Genomic DNA, 9660 nt, shown 5'->3' on the forward strand with positions numbered 1-9660 from the left:
TGGAGGTGGAGTCTGAGGAGGAGTCTGATTCTCGCATTGCGAGTCTGGCTACAGCATACGTTGCCAAGTCCATCTTCAACACTGAAGACAATGACTTCATCACCGACACCGATGCAAATGACAAGGACTACTCCGCTCCTACCTATTGCTTCATGGCACGCGGTGCCAAGGTAAACTCACTATCAAACATCTAGTGAAGATGACTCTGATTGTGGTTCCAAACCCAGCTGCAAAACACTTGCTAAAATTGCAACTGAACAACAGAAAGCTATGGAACATATTCAAAACTGTTAGACAAAAGCGATGACATGTTAGACGCTGAAATGACTCAATCTCAGTCCTTAATTGAAGACATAAAAAATCTTCACGTTAAGTATGAGGAACTTGAAAGTCGTCATGAAACGCTCTCAACAACTCATGAAAAGCTTTCCTATGATTATCTTCAAAAGAAGCAAGATCTTGAGAAATTGAGAGCGGCTCATGAAGATCTTCAAAAGGAAAACGAGTCACTTCGCGCCGAACAGATCAGTTCCGCTCAGGAAGGATTTGAACCACCATGTCTTAAATGCATTGAGCGTGACAACGCTACTTCTGTTGCTGGGTGTTCTACTGCTGCTACTATTGCAGTATCTTCAACCGTTGATGTGGTAACTAACCCCTCTGCTGAGGATACCAGTAACACATAGAGAGTAATGGAAATGCAACAACTATACTATATGCATATTTGGCTGGTGGAAAGCTCTATGGTTACAGTTTTTGCGTAAAGCCAATTTTTCCCTACTTCAAAGGAATAAAATTAATTACTATCATGGTGGTTGTTAAACATTGAGAATGGTTGACAGCATTCTCAATCCCAATTAAGTAACATCATTAAAACCCCACAAAATTAATTTAGAGTAACATGTTGAGATTCACATGATAATCCAGGTACTAGATACTCAAGATGTCCATAACCGGGGACACGGCTAACCATGATTAGTTTGTTACACTCTGCAGAGGTTTGCGCACTTTTCCCCACAAGACTCGATCGCCTCCGTTTGGTTTCTCGCACTACAGGTGTTTGAGAAGACGGATGACCGAGACACAGTCTTTCAGAAGCGCTAGCACCTTATGTGGGTAGACCGGTACACCTACTTTCCCCTACATCTGCTAGTCTACCCAGTAAGAGTTCGCACAACTTACTCAACTATGCCAGAGCCCATAATGGCTTGTGGCTGCACACGGAAGTTTCTAGTATGAATAATCTCATGATCCCTTTGAGCCTGGGTGGCGGTCCAAGAAAACAGGCAAGTCCTGGTAACCCCAGGTGCCTCAATCCACCCAGATGTGTGTTAGGTTGCCACCTTAGATAAACCCTTAATTACAATCTCACATCTGTCATGGATTTCACTCACCCAATCCACGTCTACTAGCATAGCATGGCATAATAAGCAAACGTAGAAGTAACTCCCAAAGGTTTGATAATAAACAGGTAATAGGTACTACCTCATCTACTTCCCATCCCACAATTTAATTAGATCCTAATCATGCAATGTGTGAGGATTGATCTAATGCAATAAAACTGGGTTGTAGAAAAGGTATGATCAAAGTGTTACTTGCCTTGCTGATGATCCGCGTAACCTAGAGATTCGAAGTAACAGGCGGCGCACTCCGGGTATTCTATCGCAGACAAACAACAAGCATACAATAAGTACTCATCTAATGCACAGGTAAAACTCAAATAGAAGATCTAACCAGAAAGTTCAACTTAAGAACCCTGGTTTGCAAAAAGAATCAAATCGAACGAAGCAAAAGAAATCAAACGGCGAAAGAAAACAACTTCGTTCTAGTAATCTGGATCTAGGGCAAATTTTACAGTAGCAAAAACTTGTTTAAGTTGATTATTCGGAAAGAGGGTTTCGAGACGAAACTCCAGGCGCTTGAATCGCCTGATTCCGATAAACGAGCGAAAAGTTATACTAAAACGAAAATCGGATCAGAAATCGCGATCAGAAAATAACCGCGGAAAATCCGACGAAAAAGAAAAACGACGAACAGAATTTTAAAAAAAACTGCATGGAAAACGAGGCGGCGGCGAACCTCGAAAGGCGCGCACTCCGGCGGCGGCGGCGGCGGGCGGCGGCGGCGGCGGCGGCTGGGAGGCGGCGGCGGCTTAGCTAGGGTTAGGGTTAGCTGGCTTCGGGCTCTCTCTCTCTCTCGGGCCGGCTCGGGCGCTATATAAAGGCCCCGGGCGGAGGTTTCCTGGCCGGTACGGCCGAGTCGGTTCGTTTTTTTTAATTCCGCTCGGAAGAAAAATAAAAAGAAATACTAAACGGACTCCAAAAATCACGAAATAAATTTTGCCGGTTCTAAAATCAAGCCCGATAAAGTGAACATTTATCTGGGCCCAAACTACAACTTTGAAAAACGCGCATTTTTCCTAAATTCAAATAAAAATACCGAAAAACTCCGAAATAAAACTTATTTGATTTTTTTATTAAATCCTCAATATTTCTATATTTTGGGAAAGTCATTTTATTCCCTCTCTCATATTTTTGTAATAGAAATAATTGATGATAAAATAAATAAAATCAAATGATCCTGTTTACATAATTTGAGAAAACTCAAATATGTAAATAACGAAATCCCCAACTCTCTCCGTGGGTCCTTGAGTTGCTTAGGATTTTCTAGGATCAAAACCAAAAGAAAATAAAATATGATATGCATGATGACCTAATGTATAACATTCCAAATTGAAAATTTGGGATGTTACAGGATGTTACAAACCTACCCCCCTTAAGATGAATCTCGCCCTCGAGATTCGGGTTGGCTAGAAAATAGGTGAGGGTGGTCTTTGAGCAAATCTTCCTCTCGCTCCTAGGTGGCTTCATCCTCCGTGTGGTGGCTCCACTGAACTTTACAAAACTTGATAACCTTGCTGCGGGTAACTTGGCTGGCAAACTCGAGGATCTTGACTGGTTTCTCATCATAGGTCAAATTGTTATCCAACTGAATTGCTTCTAATGGCACCGTGTCTCTCAAAGGTATGTCAGTCATCTCCGCGTGACACTTCTTCAACTGAGAAACGTGAAACACATCATGTACTCTGGCCAATCCTTCTGGCAATTCCAGCTTGTAGGCCACTTCTCCCATACGCTCCAAAACTCGATATGGTCCTACAAATCGTGGCGCTAACTTCCCCTTAACTCCAAATCGCTTAATCCCTCGAAGTGGGGATACTCGAAGATAAGCTCTGTCTCCGACTTCGTAAACTGTCTCCTTGCATTTAGAATCTGCGTAGCTCTTCTGCCTGGACTGGGCTACCTTGAGCCTATCGCGAATCAACTTCACCTTCTATTCAGACTCCTTAATCAGATCTGGTCCAAACAACTGGCGGTCTCCAACTTCGTCCCATGACAACGGTGTCCTGCACCTCCTTCCGCGCAAAGCTTCGAAAGGTGCCATCTTCAAACTGGTCTGATAGCTATTATTGTAAGAAAACTCCGCATATGGAAAATTATCGTCCCAACTAGATCCATAATCTAGCACACAAGCTCTCAGCATATCTTCCAAAATCTGATTGACTCTCTCAGTCTGTCCATCTGTCTGCGGGTGAAAAGCTGTACTTAATTCTAACCTGGTACCCAAAGTCTCATGCAACTGCTTCCAGAACTTTGAGGTAAACAGGGTTCCTCTATCCGATACGATGCTCCTCGGAACTCCATGCAAACATACGATTCTGGTCATGTATATCTTTGCCAACTTAGCACTTGTGTAAGTGGTCTTTACTGGGATGAAATGTGCTACCTTCGTCAATCGATCAACTACAACCCAAATTGAGTCATAGCCTGAACGAGTCCTTGCTAATCCCGTGATAAAGTCCATGCCTAGCTTATCCCACTTCCATTCGGGTATCGGCAATGGTTGCAACAATCCTGCTGGCTTCTGATGCTCTGCCTTTACTCTCTGACATACATCACAAACTGCTACATACTCCGCAATATCCTTCTTCATTCCGGTCCACCAGAAAATATCCTTCAAATCCAAATACATCTTGGTATTTCCTGGGTGAATCGAATACGGTGAATCATGTGCCTCTTGCAAAATCAACTTCCTGATCTCCGGGTTGTTGGGCACGTAAACACGGTCTTCAAACCATAGGGTGTCGTGCTCATCCTCATGAAATCCTTTAGCTTTTCCTTTGCTCAGTTTCTCCTTTATAGCGGCAATCTCTTTGTCAGTTTTCTGAGCTTCTCTGATTCTATCCATCAGGGTTGACTGAATTTCCAATGCTGCTACATAGCCTCTCGGAACTATTTCTAAACATAGTTCACGAAGATTTTCTGCTAACTCCTTGGGTATTCCTCCCGTCATTAACGTATTGACATGGCTCTTGCGGCTTAATGCATCAGCTACTATATTAGCTTTTCCGGGATGGTAATGCAATCTCATATCATAATCCTTGATGAGCTCCAACCATATCCTTTGTTTGAGATTCAACTCCTTCTGCGTGAAATGTACTTCAAACTCTTATGATCCGTGTACACCTCACAATGGTTTCCAATGAGGAAATGTCTCCATGTCTTCAATGCATGCACTACGGCTGCTAACTCCAAATCATGCGTGGCATAATTCAATTCGTGAGGCTTCAGTTGTCGTGAAGCATATGAAACAACTTTTCCTTCCTGCATAAGCACTGCTCCAAGTCCTCGACGTGAAGCGTCGCAATACACCTCATAATCCTTGGTTTGATCTGGCAAAATCAACACTGGTGAGGTAACAAACAGTTCTTGAACTCCTGGAAACTTGCCTCACACTCCTCAGTCCATTTGAACTTAGTATCCTTCTTCAACAACTCCGTTATAGGCTTCGCAATCTTTGAGAAATTCTCAATAAATCTCCGGTAGTATCCTGCGAGTCCAAGAAAACTCCGGATCTCTCCAACTATTGTTGGGGCTTCCCACTTGGTCACGGTTTCAACTTTAGCGGAATCTACTGCTATACCTTCTCCAGATATAACATGTCCAAGGAATCCTACTTCCTTCAACCAAAATTCACATTTGCTGAACTTGGCATATAATTGGTGTTCTCTGAGCTTTCCAAGTACCAAACGCAAATGCTCCTTATGTTCCTCTTCATTCTTCGAATATACCAGGATATCATCAATGAACACTACGACGAACTTATCCAAAAACTCCATAAACACTTTGTTCATCATGTTCATAAAATAGGCAGGCGCGTTAGTCAGTCCAAATGACATAACGGTATACTCATACAGCCCATACCTGGTGGTAAAAGCTGTCTTAGGAATATCCTGTTCTCAAATCTTCAACTGGTGGTATCCTGATCGCAAATCGATCTTGGAAAATACCTTAGCTCCTTGCAATCGATCAAACAGATCGTTGATCATTGGTAGTGGATACTTGTTCTTGATCGTTACTTCGTTCAATCCTCGATAATCAACAACCATCCTTAACGATCCATCCTTCTTCTCCATTAAAAGTACTGGTGATCCCCAAGGCGAAGAACTTGGGCGGATGTAACCTTTATTCAGTAACTCCTTAATCTGCTTCTTAATTTCCACCAAATCTTTTGCTGGCATCCTATACGGTCTCTTTGATATTGGCCCAGTGCCTGGCAATAGCTCAATCAAAAACTCAATGTCTCTATCCGGTGGCATGCCTGGCAACTCCTCGGGAAATACATCAGGAAAATCGTTTACCACTGGTACTTCCTCCTGCACAACTCCTGATAAGGAATTTACTTGAGTCCTGTTTGGCGCATGTTGGGACACATACTTGATCCTTCTTCCTTCTAGCGTTGTGAGCAAAATTGTCTTACTGGCGCAATCGATGTTTCCCCCATACATCGACAACCAATCCATACCAAGAATCACATCCAGACCTTGGGATTCCAAAATAATTAAATCCGTTGGGAAAACATGCCTTCCTATACTTAATGGCACTTGAAAACATCCTTGACTGGCCATGTGCTCCGCTCCTGGTGAGCTTACTAGCATAGGTGTTTTAAGAATCCTAGTGGGCAGACTATACTTTTCCACAAATCCCCTTGATATGTATGAATGCGATGCACCAGTATCAAAAAGAACGAGTGCAGTAAATGACTTAACCAAAAACTTACCTATTACTGCATCGGGATGAGCTTCACCCTCCTCCACATTAACGTGGTTCACCTGTCCCCTGTTGAAAGGGTTCGGCTTCTTTCCAGAACTTCCATTGCCATTTTGTCCTTCAGGACAGTCAATTGCATAATGTCCTGGCTTCGAACACTTATAGCAAGTGACGTGGCTCAAGTCCTTCTTGGCTGGGGTTGATGGGGTGCTGCGGTTCTGTCCATTGCTTCCTCCATTCCCATTACCATTCTTGGTGCCATTGTGATTGTGCGGGCTACCTACTCCATGGGTATGCTGAAAATGTCCTCCCGGTCTAGGGGTAAAACGAGGCTTTTGCTGAGCTCCTGAATTATACTTTCCTTGTCCATACTTCCTCTTGCGGTTCTCAATTTGCTGCTGCTTCCCTTCAATCATAAGAGCACGATCTACCAACTCCTGGTAGTTGTTGAAAGTGGCTACCATCTACTGCATACTCAACTCAGCATTCAATCCTTCCAGGAATTTCTCCTGCTTAGCTGCATCCGTAGCAACGTCATCTGGGGCATAACGTGCTAGCTTACTAAACTCCTCCACATACTGGCCAACTGTCCGTCCTCCTTGGCGCAACTTACGAAACTCACGCTTCTTCATGGCCATTGCTCCTGCTGAAACATGGGCAGTACGAAAAGCCTGCTGAAACTGGTCCCATGTGACAGTGTCGACTGGGAAGGTGGCTGTGAAATTCTCCCACCAAGATGCTGCGGGTCCTTCTAACTGATGTGCGGCAAACTTAACCTTCTCCACATCTGTGCATCCTGCTGTGGTCAACTCCCTAGCTATCTTGCGGAGCCAATCATCTGCTACTATCGGCTCGGTGCTACTGGAAAACACCGGCGGATTCAGCCTAAGAAAACGGGCTAAGTGGTCAACATGTGGTGGTGGTGGTGGGTTGTTGTTGTTGTTCCCCTAATTCTGATTCTGAGCTAGCAACTAAATCAAGGTGTTCTGCTGCTGGATCAACTGGGTGAGCTCCGGCGGAAAGGCAAATCCGGGGTCACGTCTCGGAGGCATCTGAGGGTTTAGAAAAGATGATATATAAGAATAGAGGGGGTCTAAAGGAAGAACACTACCCTTATGCACATGAGGCAAAAGCACACAATTCACTTCAATCAATCAAACAAAGGCATACAATCGATCTAACTATCGCAAAAGTGCTCGAACTACTATATTTACATGGTGGACTGCTACTACTGATGAGGTGGTCTACTAGAAATATTCTACGGTTGTAGACTCCATGATATCTGCTCCTGCTTCATCCACATAGTCATCATCACTACTATCTTGTTCGAGTCGGTGGCGTCAATGATGATGTAGTCTTCCGGGCTAATCTCCTTGGGTTCTTCGTCTTCATCTACTAGTGTCAGGCCTCCCATAAATATTCCAATCTTCTTGATTAGATCGTCATTCTTCTCCACCAATACTTCAATTTCTTCTTCATAATCTTTGCGTGTAGCCTTGAGTTCTTCCTCCAGTTCCTTGATTCTAGTCTTAGCCTTCTTCAGATCTCTCATGTCGGCGCACATCTGATTCTCCTGTCGTCGAATGTGCTGGTTTAACTCCTGAATAAAAGCTGCAATTGATCTATCTTTCCTGGTGCTGATCATCCCCCAATGTTCATCTCGGCGTCCACAAATCTGGTAGATAGTATCCTTGAGATCCTTGTGGTAGACTTCTCCAATGCGTCCCATGGCGATGTGACCTGCCATGCTCTTTCCTAGACTCCAAGTTGGTGCATCAAAAGAAAACTCTATGGGCTCAGCGACTGGCATGAACGTCCTTCCTGGAACTTGAACTTGAATCATCCAGCGCTCTTCTTCAGGTAAATTGGCGTTGTAGGTTCCCGTGAAGCTTGGTATTCCTATGTTCAGGTACCTAGTGACTTCCTTCAAGTGGCGTCCAAAGGGTGTATCTTCATCCGGTTGTGTGAACTTGTTCCTTGCATCTGCCATCCTAAAGAGTAGAAAAGATGAGAAGTCAGAAGAGAAGAGAGTGATCTAGGTCTTTAGCTTAGTGGTCGTGTCCTACAGTCAGCGTGTGCTCTGATACCATCTCTGTAGCGACCAGACCTCAAACAGTCTGATCTTTGTGCTCCGGTGTCATCCCTGGATCAGTAATGCTGACACCACACAGTACTCGGAGGATTTATAGCAGAGTAGCAATCACACACTTATTACATCGGGTGTCTCAAAAGAGAACTTAAAACAATAAATATGGCTTAAGGCCATCTAATAACGATAACAGCGGAAGGCTTGGAAGATAAGTGAGTCCATCAACTCCAACGGCATCACTGAGTATAGAACCACGACCTAAAACTCCTCAATCGTCGTCTGAAAAGTCTGCAACATTAACATTGCAGCCCGAAAACGGGTCAGCACATGGAATATGCTGGCAAGATAACACATAGAGAGTAATGGAAATGCAACAACTATACTATATGCATATTTGGCTGGTGGAAAGCTCTATGGTTACAGTTTTTGCGTAAAGCCAATTTTTCCCTACTTCAAAGGAATAAAATTAATTACTATCATGGTGGTTGTGAAACATTGAGAATGGTTGACAGCATCCTCAATCCCAATTAAGTATCATCATTAAAATCCCACAAAATTAATTTAGAGTAACATGTTGAGATTCACATGACAATCCAGGTACTAGATACTCAAGATGTCCATAACCGGGGACACGGCTAACCATGATTAGTTTGTTACACTCTGCAGAGGTTTGCGCACTTTTCCCCACAAGACTCGATCGCCTCCGTTTGGTTTCTCGCACTACACGGTGTTTGAGAAACGGATGACCGAGACACAGTCTTTCAGAAGCGCTAGCACCTTACGACGGGTAGACCGGTACACCTACTTTCCCCTACATCTGCTAGTCTACCACTGTAAGAGTTCGCACAACTTACTCAACTATGCCAGAGCCCATAATGGCTTGTGGCTGCACATGGAAGTTTCTAGTATGAATAATCTCATGATCCCTTTGAGCCTGGGTGGCGGTCCAAGAAAACAGGCAAGTCCTGGTAACCCCAGGTGCCTCAATCCACCCAGATGTGTGTTAGGTTGCCACCTAAGATAAACCCTTAATTATCAATCTCACATCTGTCATGGATTTCACTCACCCAATCCACGTCTACTAGCATAGCATGGCATAATAAGCAAACGTAGAAGTAACTCCCAAAGGTTTGATAGTAAACAGGTAATAGGTACTACCTCATCTACATCCCATCCCACAATTTAATTAGATCCTAATCATGCAATGTGTGAGGATTGATCTAATGCAATAAAACTGGGTTGTACAAAAGGTATGATCAAAGTGTTACTTGTCTTGCTGATGATCCGCGTAACCTAGAGATTCGAAGTAACAAGCGGCGCACTCCGGGTATTCTATCGCAGACAAACAACAAGCATACAATAAGTACTCATCTAATGCACAGGTAAAACTCAATTAGAAGATCTAACCAGAAAGTTCAACTTAAGAACCCTGGTTTGCAAAAAGAATCAAATCGAACGAAG

Source organism: Triticum urartu, chromosome 3 (genome assembly GCF_003073215.2).
Source record: "Triticum urartu cultivar G1812 chromosome 3, Tu2.1, whole genome shotgun sequence".
Lineage (NCBI taxonomy): Eukaryota > Viridiplantae > Streptophyta > Magnoliopsida > Poales > Poaceae > Triticum > Triticum urartu.